At 45.7% G+C, this 21,274-nt stretch overlaps 1 pseudogene; it reads right to left on the minus strand.

The window, feature by feature from the left end:
- Nucleotides 1-864: 864 nt before the first annotated feature.
- On the minus strand, nucleotides 865-18,478 carry LOC116442566 (annotated as a pseudogene).
- Between the last annotated feature and the right edge of the window lie 2,796 nt (nucleotides 18,479-21,274).

Below are 21,274 nucleotides of genomic sequence, written 5' to 3' on the forward strand. Positions count from 1 at the left end.
CTGCCCTGCCCTGCCCTGCCCGACCCGCCTCCCCTCACTGCGCCGCCGAGCGCGGCCGAGCGCGGCCCGGGGGAGCCGCCCGGGGACCCGGATATGAACGAGCGATCATTATATTATGGTCGCTTGACGTAAAAGAGGATCCCTCCTGCTCCGCGCCCCCGCGCAGGCAGCGGCAGCATCCCCCGGAGAGCCGGGATGCCGCATCCCCCCGCGCCCCGCCCCGCCCCGCCCCGCCCCGCCCCGCCGGGGGAATGCGCGTCGGGGCGCGGACGCGCTCCGGCAGCCGGGCCCGGCCGTGGGGATGCCCGCAGGTGCCGCGGCGGGGGATGCGCGGTGCGGGCACCGCTCCGGAGGTGCGGGAAGCCGGGCGCCGGCGGTACCTGTGGCCGGGCAGGGGGGCTGGGGCCGCCCTCCGGCCCGGGGGGCGCGGGGCACAGCGCTTTCCGCTCCGCAGCCCGCGCCCCCGCCGCGCCGGGGGATTACGGAGCGGCCCCCGCGCGTGGATTTGCTCGCTAAAGGGATTGCACGCAGCGAGCGCTCTGGCTGCAAACCCCCGCTCACCTCTAATGAAAATCAGAACTGAAAGCCCCGGGGATTCCTGGTGCCTCTTGGCGTGTGTCTTCCCCTCCCCATTCCCCAGCGGAATAAGAACAAAGGAAGGGATGGATTGGTTTGGTTTTTTTTTTTTTTTTATTCCGTTGCGTTTGCTCTCCCCGCTCCTGCTCCCTCGAGTTTCTCGCTGAATTAGCTCCAAAGGTGCTTCCCAAGCCAGCAAACGACATTTCTACCATGCTACTTTCATGTTAGCATTTGCAAACACTTTCCCGTTGATGCATTCTTAAACCCACATCCAAGGCTGAAACATTTCAGTACATGCATGTTTTATTAGAGAGAAGCAAGCAGCTTTACACAATTACTTCAATTACAGTTCAGCAATACAATCTATGCTAAGATCTTACTTCCTATATTCAAGCCATAAACTCATCCATTCTATTCAAGGTCTGCAGGGGAAGACACTAAATACGTATATGAATACTATAGGATTAGAACCTGTAGGTATATATACCACTCCAGTCTTGTAGAGTTTCTGGTTTTCTAACAAAATTGAGTGTGACCATTTTGCCTTCCAGTTGGCATCACTGCAGTGACATTTTTTCCTAAATCCTTATGTTACTACTCATAGCTCCATCAAACATTTAATCTAGATTCACTGTGACTAGTGGGTTTCCCTAAATTTAAAACATTACCCCTGTGTATGAAATATGCCCAAAGATATTAAAAGCAGTGCCAAAATAGAAAACCATAATTGTATTAAGCGGTTTCTGTAAGTGGTGGCTTGCATTTTATCTCCAAGAACTGAGCACAGAAGTGCCAACCTGTTTCGCCACCATGACAGTGAAGTAAAGGACCGCTTTACTCACACAAGTAATTTGTAGAAGCAAAATTATCTGGAAAATAAGTTCTTCTTTGAAAATAACGGCCCTTTGATTTACAGTTATTTAATGGAATAACATATTAAACCTGCAAAAGGTAGGATAACACCCTTTGGGACTAGCAAAACCCACAACAAATACAGACACACCACACACACACACACCTGTGCACCCCAACAAGGAGTGGCTGATCTGCTCCCAATGCACATGAGGGATTACAACCAGAGAAGGGATTGCACACTCAAAAACTGTTCTGGTTTTCCAACTCTGTCAGCTCCTGTAATGCAAGGCATTCTCCCTCGAAACATTGCCTCAGGAATAACCATTTATTTCAGGAGAAAACATCCTCAGACATCTGTGGTGGTGGGCACCACACAGAGCAGAATAAAGTGTACAGAGGAGAAGTAACTTGCTGCCCCTCAGATGGTTGTATCCATTCTGCCATTCCTTCATCAGTAACAGGGAATGTCTGGGAGGAACCATGCTGAATTTAAGTTCAAGTTTCTAGCCTTTTCTAAGTATCAAGCTGCGGTGTTTGCATCCTGATTTTGAAGGCAGATGGGATTATGCTGAAGTACAAAGAAAAAGAAAGACTTGCCCAAATTCACCTGGATGAAACCTTGCAGAAAACCCTATGAAGAAAATGTACATTATTAATTGATAGATCAGAAAAATGCAGCTGCCTGTACAGCATTTGAATAACTTGTAACTACTTTCTTTGCAGCTTGAAAAGGTCTGAGAAATCTATTATGGTGTCTGTATGCATGCATACAAAAGAAGAGCAGAGAAAAGGGACAAGAGAAAGTGGGAGGATGACATGAAAGGGGAAGGAACATCCACTCCAAGCAGGGAATTTTGAAGGACAATTTTTATTTAATAGCCTTCGTTTTTTCAGCTCAGTGTAAAGACCCTGAACACTCTCTTGAAGAGCAGCAGAAAGCCAAGGTACTGGAGAGAAAGGATGACATGCAGACTAGGGAAGAATAGTGCTGAGATGCGGTACTGATGTTTTAACCAGGCACTCCCTGAAAAGAATTTATTTGTCCCCATACTTGTGATTTAGCCAGAAGTATTTTCTACCCTGAGCACAGAAAATCAGTCCCTTACACTCCAGCACATCCACAACAAAACCTAGCCTTCACTGCTGCTCCCACTGCTCCTCCAGCTCCCACTGTGCCATTCCATAGCCAGGTGTGGCTGCTGGGAGCTGTCCTTCAGTGTCCCACAGCGAAATGAAAGACCCATCCCGTGGAGAGGTCCCACATATTGAGAAATGAGCTGTGGGGATGGTCTGCAGGGGCTGCATTCACCTACCCACACCCAAACACACTCATGCACACACTACACCCTCTGGTACCCTGACCAAGGACACCCTGGGGACATCCAGTCTTCTCACAAATACGCCCTCCTGGGCCATCCCTGTCACTGACAGGGAGTTGCAGCATCCCAAAAATAAAAACACAGTGCTGAGAGGTGAAGAGAGGCACACCAAGCTCTTGAGGCTGCCCACAGCCCTCCTTCTCAGCACTGATGGGACTCCATGTGTCTCCCTCAGCACATTTTGTGGGTACAGGGACCCCAGGGTGACACGGGTGACTCCTTTTTTTCCTTCTCCATGTGTTGACTAAATAATAGCGAGGTTGTGGCAGATGGTGAGGAAATCATCTGAAGGTCAGAGGAAACAGAAGGGGTTAAAGGCAAATCTATCCCTCAGCCACTTGGTTAATTCCTCAGCAGCCTGATCCCATGTTGAGATGATTCAGGCCAGAGAGAGAGACTGCCACAGTCCCCAGGGGAGACCCCAGAGGAAAGACTCATATTTCCTGTCCAAGAGGATTAAGTACAAGGCCATTGACAAATCACAGTAAACATCTGGATGTGAGCACTCCATCTATCAAGCCCTAATCCACGAAGCTATTCATTAATGAATTCAGCACATTCACACTGTTCTATATATAGGGCTGGCTGATCTTTTTAAACGTTTGGCTTGTAGGTAGTTTACATCTGTATCAACAGATTTTTATTTCTCGAGTAAAGCAATCTACTGTATTCTGCTTTTGCTTGTTTAATTGTTTAGAGTAATTCTTTTGCCTTTAAAAAAAAAAAAAACCAACCCACACACAGAGCCATATTTTCTGATAGTATATAAAAAAATCCAATAGCTAAAACGCAACCATGTCCCTGCATTTTATATTGCTTTGCAATTTTAAGCCCAAGTTCTTCTGGAAACTTTCCATCACACAGGGATGGAAAAAACATTAAATAGTAATTGATTTTCTTTTCTGTATTTTGTTTTGATTAAAATGAGAATCCCTCTCATTTATCTTCAGAGAGAAAGTAAGCACTGAGTAAATGGTCTGGTTAATTCAAAAGTAATTTGATCAGAACATCCATAATTTACATTGACTGGAACAGCAGGAAAGATGCTAAGCACTACCAGATATCAAGCTTATTCATTTCACCAGCCTACTTACACTGCGCTTTACATCTTGTTCATGTAAACTGCTCTGAGAACGTCTAATGACCCACATGTTATAAGGGGGGACTTACACACCACCGTGCCCTTAAAGGTCATCTGTTAAGATTGAATAACACTCCAGCCTGCTCCCAGAAAACAGGGCTGTGGAGCCGAGCGTGTTGTTTTCCACACAGCTGTGGCAGCCTCCTTCCAGAGGAATCTGCAGCCTTTGTCACTGATATTGGTGGAATCAGCATTTGCCCAGAGGTTTTTCACAAATCCAGCTGCCACAGGATATTTTCAAGTCATCTTCAAAGCTTTGGACTCTACCAGGCAGCATGAGCCATCCAAGCTTGCAATTTATAATTTTCCCCCATTCTCACTTCCAGTGCTTTGCTGTGGTGTAATCTTTAACTCCAGGGACTTGATCTCTAGAGGGGAAATCTCATTCGGTGCCTTTATTCTCTGTTAAATTCCAGGAGCATGTACCTGTGCTCTCAGGGTTTTGTCACAATAGGGTGGCCCAGGTGGACAGTTCCAACTGGGATAACCCAATTTTAAAGCAGGAAAATGAAGATAAGCACGTGGAATCTGAAGGAGCAACCTACAGAGCCACTGAGCTATACCCCTGCAGTTTTATCCTCACTGCCAGTGCGAATACCCTCACAAGTGAATTGTGCTTGCATCAATGCTTCTGTAACAGCTGTGCTCCATGCCAGTGTCTGTTCCTGTGTGGAAAGCGTGGTGTTTCTGGGCAAACTTAATCCCTCCTTATCAGTCAACTGAAAATACTTCATCCTATGCCACTGAAGTCTCACCAACAAAAAGCTCTTACTCATTCAGGATCAGGCCACTCACTCAGGCTGTGAGGAAGAGGGACAGGAATAAATCAAAGGTTCGTGTCTAGAACAAATGGTGACAGAGGTGTCTGATTTAGGTGATCAGTCACTTCAAGCTGTCAGGTGACAGATTTGTACCTTCAGGTTTTGTTACCACCTGTGTGGCCAGTGACACTCCAGAATCCATTGCTCTGTCACACACAGACACGAATTAAGCTGCATAGGCTGCCTTAAAAAAAGCTAAATGGCGTGTTTACAAATTCATCTATTTTAAGAGTGGAAAAGCATTGAGTAATCTCATTCAGATTTCGTGCTCATTTCTAATTTTTAAGCAGTCATGAATCAAAGAAAATCAAAATACATGATGCTTAGTCTGATATAAAATTATGAGTGAACTTAGTAACTACATTCTGAAAACATTAAAGTGAGGAGAAACTGAGGTTGAAACCTACTCATGTATAGGAAAAAGAGCATTAGATTGCTTTGTGAGCACAGATAATTTAGCCAGCTGCAGGAAATGCTCTACCATGAAACTAGAGGGCCAAATGTACTGATGGTTTAAGCAGGAGAGGGCCCTAAATGAATCATTAAGTGGACAGGAGTAATGAAACAGCTTTACATGCACTGAATCTTCATCTCTGGAGAGGCCCCAGGGGAAACCCTCCACATGAATACAGTATGTTAGACACACAGCAGATCCTGTTTTCCTGTCTTTCCAAACTAAGGGAGGAATGAAGGACTCACCCAGGGATCTGCTAGTTAAAATTCTGACAAATGTAGAATTCCAGTATGCAAAAGGGTCACTATTTATTTATTAATTAGCCCAGAAAATACTTGACAGGAAGAAAACCAACTAGCACAGATGCAGTGATTCTCATACTCACCAGTGACAATCAGAAGAGAGACTGCTCGGATCAAAGGAAGGACATTTATGATGTGCCCTTGTGACAGTGTAAACAAGTCCTTTGTGGATGTGTGTGAAGAGGAGGAGGGCAAGGAACAGCAGAATATTGTTTTATCTTCCATATGTGTGTGGAGGGGCTGAGGAAAAGGTCTGGGATACGAACACAGAGCAGTGAGGAACAAGTTGAATTTATTTTTTGTAGCCGCTCAACTCCAGATTGGTGTGGGGCACACAGGGTATTTTGGGGTACATCCATCTGCTAGGTTCAGGCCAGCTCTAGTCCTCTGGGCATTCCCAGTGGAGTTGGACTTCTTTACATTTGAGGTGGATTTGGTTTGGCAATGCATCATGTCACTAATTCTCCTTCAACACCTTTGTGTTTCACAAAATACCACTACTCTCTAATACATTCAGATGTAGTGTTTTAATCAACTGAGCAGAATTCAATCAATAATTACCACTTTGTAGTTTAATTAGGATTTTCAAAGCACTCCAACATCAAAACTTTAACAGTATTTAACAATCTGCAGGTGAATATAAGTGCCAAGTTCTTGTTGTCGTTGATTTAGGAGCAAAAAGAGAAGCCAACTAGTGATGTGTTAAAGTCAATGGAGCTATGCAGCTTTGCACTAGCCAATGAATTGATTTTATAAATTTTGTATTAATTTTTATACAAATAGGAAGTGGAGGTGGTTGCTTATGGTGTTGTTAAATTCTTTATGTTTGATGAGAAGCAAAATTTTAAAATAGCAGTATTAAAAATAAAAACAAATTGGAGGAAAAAAATTACGAATAGGGAACATTAATCTATTCTTTTTAGTTCAATTGTGGCATCTGTAAGGAGCAATACCAAGTATCTTCATGCATTAAAATCCTCTATTGTTATGAGAGCAACCAAGGGCAAACAAGCATTCCAGAAAATGGGACATGGTAACTCTCACTGCACTAGTTTCTTATTAGGATGAAATAATAATGCCTTCTTTAGCTTCAGAACAGTGAAGACACCTGTCCAGCCAGACAACATAAAGCCCAATTTCCTTCCTGCTTATACTGATATGAAGTTAATCCATCAGGACCACCCCAGTCCTAGTAGGAGCTTCCTTAGCAGGACAGGGTAGGATGCAGTGTACAGGTGAGTGCATCCTGCAGTCCCTGTGGATTCCTGGCTGCTGCTGCTGCTACCTGGACATTGATTTCCAGGCTGGAGGCACACGACCCTGCCTGATCTGCAACACCAAGCTGAGATAGTATTAGGGATGCAAAGAAGCCCTGAATAGCCTAAGAAAGGAGGCAAGGAGTTGTAGCTGCCTGCTAGACCTTGGACACTGAGTTAAAGATGGAAGGGAAAAAAACCTTATCTTGTATATGTCCCAAAGCCTCCTATGCTGGTGATGATTTGGCTTAGCTTGGCCTCATCTTATTTGTGCTCCTCAGTTCCTTAATCCCTGAGTTTACATCATTCCTTTCTTCTCCCTAACCTGGCATATTTGAAGGCAAGACATGATCCTCACACACACTCCCCAAACACATTTTCTTCCTGAAACCACGCCACAAGCAGCAGATAATGTGCATGTTCATCAGACTGTGCTCACTGTCCTCTTTGATTTCCTTTAAGTCAGCTTTTCCTGCTTTCCCCTAACGCAGGTCCAATAGTAGAAGTGTAGGAAGAGAGCCAGGATGTAGAGGAAAACTGTGGTGTTGAAGCCATCAGGGTACAGGCACTCTGTGAAGAGGTTGTAGGAAGAATGAGCAGCAATGGCCACAAACTGGCACTGGAAGAGGTGGAAAAAAGAAGCAGCCAGATTAGGGAACCTACATGAGATACACCTCAGCTGGCCACTGAGACCATCACAAATCTCACAACATCCTAGCAGTGTTCTCAATCCAGAGGATCACCTGCTTGCCTCTCCTGACATCCCTGAGAACCTGCTTTTCAAGCCTAGCAGTGTTTTCCCACCAGGAAAGATGCCCATCGAACCTGGAGGTTGAACAAATCCAGCTTCTCCTGCCCTTCACCCATTTCTCTGCCACAGTGCAGTAACTGAGATGTTGGAATATGGGAACTGAAGGTGGGAGATTCCTCTTCCTCAGTGGTAATCAGGTTATTATACCCAGAATTAATTTGATTTGTATTTTAGCTTGCAGGGAGGAACTACAGATACGACCTTTATTCATTTAAACATTAAACATTAGTCCTTTTTTTTTGTATTTTACTAAATCACCAAAGCAATGAGTTCTACCTACCAAAAAGCTGTTAATTTTTTTTTCCTGTGCTATAATTTGCATTACAAATACCCTTTTATTCCATGCAATGCTTTCTTGTTCTACTTTGCCACACAGGCTAAGTGAGAATTCTGGAGCAGCCTTCACTGCACCACTGCTTTACACATATCCTCTTCCTCTTCCCTTGTAACTGCATACTTTTGGTTTGCAAAGCCTCTCTTTGAGGGAAGAAAATTCTCCTACACCCATTGTCCTTGTCTGGATCATTGCATTATGCTGTATCTTTGAAAAAACACAGGGTTTTCAGGATCTGTAACTTTGTCAGAGATGAGGGAAAGAAAATCCAAAGGGATTTTCTAGAGAAAGAGTAAAACTCACAAATTCCTCTTCAACTTGCCTGTTTTCCTACAGTTAGAGACATTCTTCCTTTCAGAAGGAACTGAATGAAGGCTCCCCAGTCTGCTGCCCTACTGAGAATCCAAAGTTTCCCTGAATCACTGCCCCCACCTCTCAACATCAAGCTCTGTTTTCAGTGTTCCATAGACAACACAGAAAGGAGGAATCCAATTGCTAAGTTTTCTCTCCCCTTCCCACAACAAAGCTGTGGATAATTGGTTTGGTATGGTCACTGAAGGCCTCTTGATAAGTCTTGTGAAAGCAACATTTGGAGCAAGTCACCAGTGGCTTCACCTCTGAGAGTGGCACAGGAGGGCACCTAGGGACGTGCTGCTGTCTGTGGGCAGCAAGCAGAGGCTGAGCCAGTGAGGTGACACTGGCCAGCAGGGGCCATCACACCTGACCCATGGCAGGGCAGGGATGAACACTTGGAGCTAATTACCAGCTGCAGGATGGTCAGGTAATGCTTCCACCACACGTGCCGGCGCTTCCGCGGTCCAAGGCTGGCCAGGGCGTAGTGGTCATACATGAAGATGTGGACAAAGGAGTTCAGCATCCCAGTAAAGAAGGCTGAGGAGTGAAGAGGTGAGGGTGAACAAGACACATGACCCATTCCAGGCTAAGCCTGTGAAGGGCTCACAGCCACTATGATGATGCTTCCAAAACACATCACATCTACCCCTGTGCATGAACATTCCATCTGGGTCCTGCTGTGGAAGCACATCAGCTTCTCCCTTCCTTCAGCATATGGGTTTGGGTTGGAAGGGACCTTAAAGGCGATTAGCTCCAACTCCCAGGGCCCATGTCCTGCTGGAATTGCCCAAAGCCCCATCCAATCTGGCCTTGAACACTGCCAGGGTTGGGCATCCACAATATACCCATCCCATACCAAGTGTTCAGAGACAGAGAAGAGCTTCAAAGGCAGAGGAGAAACTTTTTGATCTTCTGACCAAAGCATTTCATACCATTCTGGTGTCAGGCTCATGTAGCCAAAATGACTTCCAAAAAAAGAATGCTCCAGCATCTTGTATAGGGCCTACCTAGTGTGGCTTGGTACTCAGATGTTTCTCTTCCAGTTGAGCAAAAGGGGGCAGTGGTCTGGATACAGCCCAGACAGGGGCACAGCCAGAGCAGGAAACAGGGAGCCAGGACCTGGGCTGCTGTCCCAGGGCCTCTGCCTGGGGAGTGAGGGAGCACTGCTCTGGGAGGAGATATACACAGACCTCCTGTGGGATGTTATTTTTTTCTGTTTGGACCCACTCTGTTGGAGCACTCTCATTGCAGTGAACATGGCAGCCTGAACAGCCCCAAGAGCTGAGCAGATGGGATCAGCTGAAATGCACATGTTTTTCACACCTCAGCCCATCTGCTGATGCTACCTCCACAGCCCAAAAAAGCCCTGAAACACAAGGTTTTCTTTCAGCAGCATTTCTTACAAGCATACCTTGTCCTCCAGGTACGTATTTGACCCCTGACCACCAGCTGAAGAGCATAGAGCCATGATGGTACACGTGCAGAAAAGTCACCTGCTCTTGTTTCTTGCCCAGAATTAAAACCTGAAAGAAGCCAGGCAGAGGAGAACCTTGAGTCGATGTGTTTAGACAAAAATTTCACAGTAAAAAGTTATAAAAATAGCTAATGATGAGTGCAAATCTCCCAAACCCATTTCCTCTGCTGTTGATAAAAACTGGTGAAACTCAGTAGATGCAACAGAACTTACAGGAGGAACTGGAAGACAGAATTTCTTCCACAAAGCCCCAAATATTTTTATGTCTGGATTGAGGTCCCAAAGTCCAAAGAGGACACATGTGAGACTCTGACTGAGCTTCCATACAATTCACAACTGCTTGGGTCTGGTCCTTTTCAGCACATAGGTTGTATGTTTACTGCTACCAGACAGTAACCCACAGAAAAGCCACTGTTGAATGGCCAAACCCTCCTGGAATTTGCATTAGCAAAGAGAATGGTTTTGCCAGATGAATACATGTCAGGTCACTGTATTTCACCATGCACATGCATAGACACACACACCAAAAAGTGAAACTGCTTTTCAGGCACTCAGGACTGGCAAAAAGCTGATTTTGTTGCTGATGCAAACAGACAGGGGATTGGCCAAACCACTGGCAACAGCCTAGGAAGGATCCACATGTTTATTCACATTTCAGTGCGTTGTCAACTTACACCCCAAAGGGCTGTGAAGTTTTAGGCTAGGACACAGCTTTCTCCTGCTGGCCAAGCAGAGACCTTGTCCAGTCATTTAGCTCATTCATAGTGCAGGAGGAGACCTGAAGACAAGCTCTAAAGAGGTGGGCTTTCAATTCCCCACGGGACACAAAGCTTTAGTGCACAGTTCCGGGATAACTGTGGCAGCAGAGATGTCAGGACTTGTCCCCTTGCAGCTCCGTTCCTGCCCCACTGACCACTGTTAATCAGCCAGCCAGGCAATGGCAGAACCTGTGTGGCACCAGCAGCTACAATTTTGGGAGCCCACCTGGCAGTAGGCAGGTTAAAGCCTCTCCCCTAGCACTGTACCCAGCCTCAGGAAGGCTGCTGGGGAGGGAATGTGCGTAGCCACCGGGATGGACACAGGCAGCGAATCAATACAGGATCAGCCCAGGACATCAGTTCCGGCACGCTGCCCCTTTCTGACAAGGAAATATCTGTTTCCAGCCCCGGTGCCGCTGAGGAGCTGCGCCCTCCTTACCGCATCCAGCAGCTGGACGGCTTTGGAGGAGAACCACCAACACACTCTTGCCATCTGCTGGGCAGCGCAGGGCACGGCGCTGGTTTTACCCAAAACCAGCACATTTCCAACCACGCCCTGTATCCCTGCCCACCCGGGGTCTGCAGCAAGGGGAGGAAATTAAGGGGTTCTTTTCGTTTTTCTGTTTTGTTTTTTTTCTTCCAGACGGCAAGTGGCTGAAAAACTGAAAAGATAATATGACGCTTGCATCTGTTCAAAGCAAGATATTGTAACTCCAAATTCAAACAGAAAAAACTCATGCAGCATTTTTGGAAAGCTGAAGCTGGTGGGACTCAAACCCCCTGTGATGAGCAAGGAATAGTTTTAGCTAAACTCCTCTGCTAAAAGAAGTGTTGGGGAAGATTTCTGTCATGCAAAGCAGAGGATATAAAAATTGGTTTTCTTGTTGGAATCGATCAGAATCCTTATAATGCATGCAAAGAATCACATCTATTTCAGAGGTAGTTTGCAATATTGATACTTCAGCTGGTAAAATCACCTTCTCTGCAGTGATCAAAGAGCAAACTTAGATGGCTGCGTTGACTGAGATGATTAATTTTAGAGAACTAAAGCAAAATGCAACAACTGTTGAAGCAGACACTTTAGTGGAACAGATTTACAGGCAACAACAAACTGGAGTCAAAGCCTTCTTAGCCATGCAAATTGCTATTTATGAGCAAAAGAATCTGCATAGGCATGGGAGGGCAGGGCCTAAGCCACGCTTTTTCCAGAACTGTACCCTCATTCCCAGCTCACTCCAGATGTGATCCACTGCCTGGCACAGCTACCTGTAGCTGGCCAAGACTGAATGACCAGAACCTGAAACAAACAAAAAGCAAATAGAAATCAATTTTCTGTTCAATGCCATCTGTTCCAAAAAAGATGGGCACATTAATGCTGAGGTAGTAGGGTCTCAGTCTAATAGTCACTGACAGAAAATCCATGAACAAATAGTAAAAACCTAAAACAAAGTACTTCACATCCTGGTTGCAATCTCAAAAGGCAGATTTGGCCTGGGAAGATTTGTAACTCTTTGTGTAAACACTGGAGGGCTCAAAACTACTTCAGCAGGAATAGTGAATTCTTGGCTTCTAAGTCTCTCTGAGAAGACACTGTTCTCCTTTGCAAAGATCCGAGGCTGTTCTGTTTTGGTTGGTTGCATTTGCCTGTTCATTGGAAAGCCAAAAACTGGACCAAGTAACCAGTATACTGAACAACCAAGCACAGAAAAGCAATTTTCACACCTGTCCTCAGATGGAGCAGCATTTGTTAAAAAAAAACCAAACCAAAACAAAAGCAATTCATGTTAATGTAATGCTTGTGATACAAACTAACACGGCATATTTGTTGACACCAGAATGTTTTTGAAACCTATTTGGCCATGTTCCCTCTCAGAGTTTTCAGTGGCCTACATAAACTAGGGGGGCAGGCTTGTGGAAAGGCTTATGCATTAAAAACAAGCAGAAGAAAAACCATTCTTTACACTCTCAGCAGCAGGAAGATAGAGAGTGCTTGGCACTCCTGGAGAGAACTGCCAGCTTTGGAAAATCATAGAATGTTAAGGGGTTGGAAGGGACTTTAAAGATCATCTAGTCCCACCCCCCTGCCTTGGGGAGGGACACCTTCCACTAGATCAGTGGTTCTCATCCTCAGAGATGGATCCATCACTAGCCAGACTCGAAGAAAATGAGGCCGTTCCACATCCTCCACACACTCCGTGCCTAATGTGGAGATCTCAGCTTGCAATTCATCCATTCAGGATGAATGAAATCCCGTGTTAATTTCATGAATGGCAGGAGGATTGAGAAATGGGAGGAAATAAAGTACAGCAGGGCAATAGTGCTCCTCTTGTGGCAAAACACGGGACATGTCCAAGCCAGCTCCCACTCCCTTCAGCAGAGTCCATCAGCAAAAGCTGTTCCAAACCTGGAATCTGGAGGCTCTGGAATTCAAACCCTTCCCAGGTGCTTACCTAGGAGCCAATCCTGCCTCCTCACCTCGTAGAACATGTAGCTGGATAGTGCCACCACAGCCAGGCTGTAGGCGACCAGCAGAGCCCGCAGCTCCAGCCGCCTCTGCTGCTGCATGTAGGAGGGCCCCAGTGCCACCACAGAGAGGTGGAAGTGGGGAGTAGACCAGTGGCCACAGGTCTGTCCTTGGACCTGGGAAGCAAAACACACAGCCACAGCTGGCACCGCCACATACTGCAGGGTGGATATATTTAATTATGTTTAATTACTTCCCTTCAGCGCCCTCCGTGGCAGAAAGAAAATTGGTGTCTCTGTGTCTTTGCAAAGCTGCACCACAGTCCTTCTGCTGTGACTCAGCCAAAAGGCTTCAGCACAAAGGTTTTAGCACAATTTTTGGGTATGGACTGCAGTGCTGGAAGGCAGATCGTTCCTGGGATGAGGTGGAGCCCTCCCTGGGCAAAAGGAGCGATCCCAGACACTGTGCAGGGAGGCACAGGAGCAGCCAAAGCAACAGTGGCTCTTCAGGAGTGTAAATCCTTACAGATAAACAATAAAAGTGTTTCAATCACCGGTGTTACTTCCTCACAATCCTCAGGACATCTGAAATTCTCCACTCCTTCACTTTTATACCTGCTCAGAGAGCGGACTCTCTTAAAAAGCATGAATTCACTGGGAAATGCCAAAACACCTCTGCTGGAACAGCTCTTCAGTCCTACAACAAAGGGAAACTCAACAGATTTTCTGCCATGCCACCTCCTCCTAATCCTGCTCTATCACCCAGGATATGTTATATCAGCAAAAACGTCCCAGGTGCCATTCGTGCTTTCCTTTCCTGTTCCCCATGTGATCACTGCTCTGCCAAACTCCCTCATTTTTTTATAAATGCCACACCAGTCTGCACATCTCTGTTAATCCCCATCCCTTCTAAACCGTTCAGTTCTTTACTATGGCTACTTTGGGCTGTGTCAGGAGCTCTTTGATATTCCATTTCTGGATTTAACAGTTTATCAGAAGTCCTGAATCCCAATTTACACTTTCTTGTGAAATTCAAGTCCTGAAACATTTACAGTCTGAGCATTATGCCCCATGTCCTCCTCCTGCCAAAGCCACCATGCAGGCCTGGTGTTCTACCTTCATGGCATTTTGTGGCTTTTCTTTACATCCAGAGATACAACAGAGACCTTTGGGACCCAATTGAACCTCTAACTACTGAAGATCTGATGTCTCCTCACTGCAAAGTGTCAAATCTCAAGCACTGAGGAGTGGTTGCTGCCAATATTTCATTTGATAATAGGTTTTACTAGCATCACAAAGAGTTTAAACCCCAAAGTATTAACTCTTTGGTCAGCTAAGCTTTCCCATGACACATGAATATGCATTTAAAAAAATTCACTTCCTTTAGTATTCCAGACTTAACAGGCAACCCCAAGCATTTATTGCTCCTGGTCCTGTCAGAGCCCACTGGGAAATCCCCCATCCTTTTATTCCTTGCTGTGATCCAATGGGAGGGTCCCTGGGATATGTTTCAAGACTTAAGGGAAGTTTGTGATTGTGCAGAAAGAAAAGTGGAAATCTGCCTAGTGAAGAAAATGTGGGCTAATAGAAGGGTTGCATTCCTCCTAGGTTTGGTTTTCATGATCAACCTGTTTATGCAGAAATTCCCGTTTTAGACAGCATCTCTACCTACCTCCACTTTCTCCAGTTGTAGAATTCCTGGAGTTTTCTGCCAAGTTGAAGCCATCCCAGGTTCTGGAAAGAAATTAACTCAACTGAATCTAGAACGAGAAGGCTCCTTAGACAAAGGCTCAGGACTACAGCTAATGAAAAGACAATAGTTTGCTTTCTAAAAATTTAACTTTTAGACCAGGATTAAAGGCCCCTTTAAAAAAGGAAGAAAGAGAACCCTGCCCTGCAATGATTAGCTATTTAACTTCCAGATTTTATTCATTTATAAATTTAACTAATTTATTATTTCATTTCCAGGTTTTGATATTTTGTGGAGGTTTCACCTCTAAAAAATGCTCTGAGCAGCTGCATGTGATGATCTGCCAGAGCCAGGAGGGAACTGCCAGCACCACTGGGAAATCAATCACACGCCATTTTTTCCTAAAGCACTGTGGGCATAACATTCACGTGAGGACACACACCAGGTGTCATAACTGCATCCTTCTGCAGGTGTTCTTGGATATTCCCAGTGCTGGAAGGCAGCTAGGGATTCATTCAGTACTGCTGCAGTTCCAGAGCTGTTAACAGAGCTGGTTATTTGGCTTTCTGAGGCCCTGGTTTATACAGTAACTTTGTTTTATCTGGTATAGATTCTGTAATGTAGTAGATAAAGTAGAATACTCATACATATTATGATGATCCTCCTCTTCCCTTCTTTCCTTTAGCAGGGAGATGTTTTCAATGGCACTTGGAAGTTCTCCTAGAAAACACTTTTCTGCAGTTAGTTTCAACAGCTTGTGCTACCTGATCCAGCTCTCTCCATTAGCAAATACACAGGACCAGTTTCCTCCCAGGTTCCTCTCCTGCTGGCATTGAGAAAAGCACATTTTCTCCTTTGACTCTTCCTCACAGACTGTGACATCCACGCCCAACACCGTGTTGGTGACAGACATATTCCCAAATTTCTCTCCTGCAGTTCATCCTTGCAGTCTGTCCCAAACCCCTCTTTGGGGTGTTCCTCTGACACAAAGCCCGAGACCCTCAGCAGGCGTCACACCCATTCTGACACAGAGACACATGCCCTTGTAATCCGGGTGGAATCCGCCAGCACCGAGATTAGTCGGTGATTATCAGCTGGCTCAGAGTCAAACCAGCAGGGATTTCATATGGTTACATGCCCCCAAACAATCCACACGCATTCCAGCTCACTCCACCTCCCTTCTTCCCCCCCCAAACCGTCAGGAAAAGCCAGGAGGGAGGAGCGGACTCACCGCAGCTGCCTCCGAGCATCTCTCTCTCCAGGGCTGTCCCCAGCCGGTCGCGGCGCAGGAAGAGGCAGCGAGACAAGAAGCTGCAGACTGCGCTCAGCTTTCTTCTCCACAAGGCAGGTGAGTACATCACCTGCTGGGTCTCCCACAGCCGTGGTGGATCTTCATGTCTCTTCTTCCATCTCCCGGTGGCAGCCACCAAAACGGCACCGCAAGCCGCAGGCACCGTGGGGTTGTCGCGCAACTTTGCCAGAGTAAGAGGTTACAGCACCTTCTCCTCCCCCGCCGCCCTCTCTTGCCTCTCCCCACACGGTTTTATCAGATTAGGGGACTGGGAAGAGGCCAGAAACGAATGCAGAGGGCTGGGATCCCCCAGGAGTGAACCACTGACCTTTACTGCCAGGCTTGGCAGCCCGGCCAAGTGGGAACTGGGCCAGCGTTTCTTCTGCAGGTTTCTTCAGGACATGCCACGACAGCTTTGCAGACAGTAAAAGTATGTGGGATCATGCCTGGAAACCAGTCTGTTCAGAGCACTCCTTCAGACCAGCACAAGGGGCTGTCAGCAAGCTTTTTGTGTGCTCAAATAGGTCCAGACCACCAAATGAGGGGGCAGAGAACAGTGGGAACACTAACTCACTCACTCATTCACTCACTCACAGAAGGCAGGGAAAACTCAGCTGGAGTCACCCCCTCATATCCAGCCTGTGTTCCCAGGGGAGTCATATTTACCGTTTTTAATGAGACAGGGAAATATCTGGATAGGGTGTGACAGTGACACCAAGTGATCCCCAGCGACTGCCCAAGGGCAATGCAGAGAGCCGCAGTGATTGGGTGCCATGTGGGGGTACCAGTGCAGAACCAGGACCCTGGATCCCCACCCTCCAAGAAACAGCCCAAAGCCAAGTGATGGGGTTCTCTTGGTCATCTGGGGTGTGGATACATCCTCTTCTTTTCCCAGTGGGCAAACTCCAAATAAAAGAGAGGGTAGCACCATTTCTCATACCATTGCACTGGGTCTGTCACCAGATCCATCACAAACCCGTCTGAAGGGCAAAGCACCAAAGATTAGCTTTTCAAAGCAGCTTTAGGAATTAGGCATATCATGTGCTGGGAGTTTTTCATTGAAACACATCATGTGCTGGTGCTGCTGGACAGCTACTGCGTTTCTATGATGTATGGAAACTACGGAAGAATTTAAATAGGTATTTTTGGGAAAAGTGATTTAGGATGAAGGTTTTGAATTTTGGGGGTCAGGGGGTTAGAAGGGCAATCCAGTTTAGAAGAGGGTTTGACTGACCTTTGGTATCATATTGGGTTTTTGCTGACCCAGGTTCAGGGAGACAATTATAGTGAACTTTACAATTATAGTGGACTTCACGCACCTTTTTTTTTTTTTTTTTTTTCCCCAGAGCTTCCTATAAAGACCCTTTCTTGAACTTTTCTAATTGCTCGTGAACCAGCAGGTTTCATTTCTATATTTTTGGTGCCCCAGTCCTAAAAAAGGTTCAGTGATTTATCTGTGTGAATAGATGGAAGTGATAAACCAAACCAGTCCTTTCTATCTGTCTCATGTAGATGGGACTATGTTTTATTATATCTATTTGGTAATTTAAGTAATGTTTGTTGAGCTATTTATATTGATGTATAAGACTCAGAATTACAGACACAAAACTTTTCCATCAAACTTTTTTTACCCTGGTGAAAAAAATTCACCTGCAGTGAATTTTCATAAATTTCATTTGGGGCAAACTATTTTATTGTTCACATAAACTGGATTTTTTTTTTTTTAATACCATGAAACATATTTTATTTTCTAAAGCCTTCCCTGTTCCCGAAGTATTCCCAGTGGTGCTGTTGCAGATGTTCACTAGCACCACTGGCAGATGGAGAGATGTCACCAGTAACGTGATACTTTTACACTCCAGGAATGGGTGTCCTTTGATGAATGTCAGGGCAACTGTGAGGAACCACACACGAAAGCCTCAGGGCTTTCACTTTCAGCAAGAACTCAGTAGGAAAAAAACCCCAACATTGCTCCTTCACTGAAATAGTATTAGGGGAGCTCTGAATGCCAAAGTGAATTGGGTTGTTCATTCAGTGACTTGGCAAGAAAAAAGGGTATTGCAGGAACATGGATGACAGGCACAGTAATAAGGAATTCAGTTATGTACAGTGTGTGACAGCTCAGCCAACTCCATCAGAGATTAAGAAATATTTTAACTAATGACAAGCCTGTCTCCAGCATAGTCTAGAGGTGGCTGCCACAAAATCATTATCAATAGCAAATACCAGCAGTAAAACAATCCTGAGGGCTTCTAGACTGTGCAGCTTTTGCTCTTTGGTCCTATGACTGCTGTTGCTTCCAACCAAAGCTGTACTAAAAGCACAAATTACCAAAAGAGACCGGTTTTAACACTTGAGAAAGACAAGGAGCAGGGGGCCACTCTCATCTGGATACCCAGGCTACATCATGGTGCTGCTCTGAACCCCACAGCAGACACTTGGCAGATCACAGAATCACAGAATGGTTTGGGTTGGAAGGGACCTTACAGACCAATCAGTTCCAACCCCTGGCCATGCACAGGGACACCTTCCACTAGACCACACTGCTCAGAGCCCCATCCAGCCTGGCCTTGGACACTGCCAGAGATGGGAGCTTCTCTGGGCAACCTGTGCCAGGACCTCAGCACCCTCACAGGCAACAATTTCTTCCTCATATCCAATCTAAACCTGCTCTCTGTCAGTGTGAAGCCATTGCCCCTTGTCCTGTCACTCCAGGCCCTTGTCAAGAGTCTCTCTCCATCTTTCCTGTGGGCTCCCTTCAGGGACAAGATGGCCAAAATGAGGTCATCCCAAAGCCTTCTCTTCCCCAGGGTCAAGAATAAGATGATCTCTAAGGTCCCTTCCAACTCAAACCATTCTGTAATTCTCTGATCCCTTCTGCAGCAGAACAAACCTTCACATGATATCACCAACCTCCTCAAATCAACAAAACACCAAATAATAGCAGCAGGACTTTCAAGCTGGGTCAAAGAATATCTAACCAGTTAAGGCACCACAACCTTAATGACCAGCACACACACGAAGATTGGATGTGGCCAGATACTTTCTAAAACTTGTACTCACCTGGCCCTTGGAACACCCGAATGGCATCAAATTCACTTCCTGTGCAATTCAAGTGGATCAAACCTCTCAAGTGTTTGGTGCATGCAAGTGATTCAGATGTAGTGGTATTTATGCAGATAATGAGAGGTAAATATCAGAGCTGAGGATGCCAGAGAACAGGAAGGAAGGTGACAGACCTGCAAATCTCTTGCTCAGCTCATATCTACATCTGCACTCTTGCTAAACATGATGCTTATGGGATAACACACGAATCAGGAGATTGTCAACAGTTCCAGCAGATGAAGCACCTTGCTCCTTGGCAAGAGTGCCCTCCAGAGAAAGCCCTGAACTCCTGAAATGGCATCTTTGTGAATATATTGCCGAGGGAGGTTCCCGTCATCTCCCCTAATTCACGCTTTTCAACAACCACAACTGCTCACAACAGAAATAAATGACAGCTGGTTTTATGAGTACTCTCTCAACAATGGGGACACAGTAATAGGTGTTTTTACAGCAATAGAATAATAATTCTATTATATTCAGAATAATAATTGAATGGCTGTGTTAGTTTTGCTAATATGCAATTACCAGCTTACATATGTTTCTGGGGAAATACAGTGGTTTCAGGTGACAATCAGCCATCACTAAAACACTCTGAAAACCTCACCAAACTTTTCAGCACATCTGGGTCTAGTCCACAAAGGTCCTGTGCATGAAAAAATCCAGACTCACATGTATTTAGAGCAAAAAGAAGCCCTTAAGAGGCACAGTGAAGCAGCTGAAGCTGCTTCTGGCACAGGGATTCTGTTTCCTGACGGCCTCAGTTATGCACCATGCAACCAACTTCACAGACCTTGAAAGGTTTAGAACAGATTACAGGGAGGAATTTTTGGCAGAGGTACTGAGCAGCCTGGCTCTGTGCATAGGACTGGGAGACTGCATCAACTCTCGTGTAAATTGCGGTCTTAAACCCCAGTATTTTAATTTTACCAGTACAGATTTTTCACTTTAATTAATCCGTGGGGGCTTCAGAAAAGTCATTTGGCCTCTCCGTGCCTCAGTTCCCAGAGCTGTAAAGGAGCAGCAAACCTTTTCTCTCCCACAGGAGGGTGGTGAAGGTGACCTGCAGTAAGTGGAGAGCCAAATCTGCCATGTTCCACCCATCTGGGTGCAAACTAGGGTACTTCCGGCTCTGGGGCTGTTGTCTTTGTGACCTTGGGCCAGTAATTTCGAGTGTGAATCATCTGGCAATAGCCCTAAATTTAGGTGTCTACATCTAATGAACTTCTGCAAGGCTTAATGAACTCTGCAAGGAGTTCTAAGGGCTGGTCCAGCTGTCCACACAGAGGAATGGGCTGACTCTCAGGGTGCCTCAAGGTATCTCACCTGAGCTCCAAGTGTTCTGGTAGGCAAAGGATTCCTGCAAGTTCTGTGCCATATCCGTGAGATCCACATGGATATCAGAGCTGTCTTAAGGCATCTCCAGTGCACTGGACACCTACCTATGTACAGGCCTCTGAACTGAGTCCTCTTTGCTTCTAGACCCACCTTTTGTCAGCCTTGCCTACTTACCTGATCAATTCTTTGAGATAAGAACGTTCTCCTGTGATGTGCTTTTGTGACCAAGCATCAGTCTTGGCTGTAGGAGCCTGAAATAGCTCTGTATCCAACAGTGCATTCCCAAATAACTCCTAGGCCTAGAGAACTCAGAAACCTTCGGCTCTCATCTCAAAATCTGCTGTCCTTTCAGCATGTCTTGAATCAGTGTTATTTCAAAGTTGCACTGGGACTGGCAAGGAGAACGGACTTAATGCTGATGCCAAATGTCATTCAAAAACCTCCCAGAAATGAGCTTAAAATTATGTATTGATCAATAATAACAACCTCTTATTAAAGTAACACCCAAAACCCAAACCTTAGGCATCACGGTAGCAACAAGGTTTTTACGCCAAGATCTTGGCATAAAAGGAGTGAAAAGCCAAAGGAAAGAGAAGGTGATGAGCCTTCATTTAGACATCCAAGGGATGCCAGGAATATTGTTCTAGTCCTAGAGCTCTACAGAGAACACAGAATGAACTTGATTGTCCAAGGGCTCCAGCAGAAGCAGCCTGTGGATCTCCAAACCCAGACTCCATGGCATTTCCAATATGCTGGAGCCACAGGTAGAACACAGATTTAATTCCTGCTCTAATTAGTGCAGTACCCATGTAATGAGAGTACAGTGCTGATGACTGCTGTCTCTTGTTTTCCCATCCCAAATCAAGGGAATA

The sequence above is a fragment of the Corvus moneduloides genome, chromosome 4, assembly GCF_009650955.1.
Source record: "Corvus moneduloides isolate bCorMon1 chromosome 4, bCorMon1.pri, whole genome shotgun sequence".
NCBI lineage: Eukaryota > Metazoa > Chordata > Aves > Passeriformes > Corvidae > Corvus > Corvus moneduloides.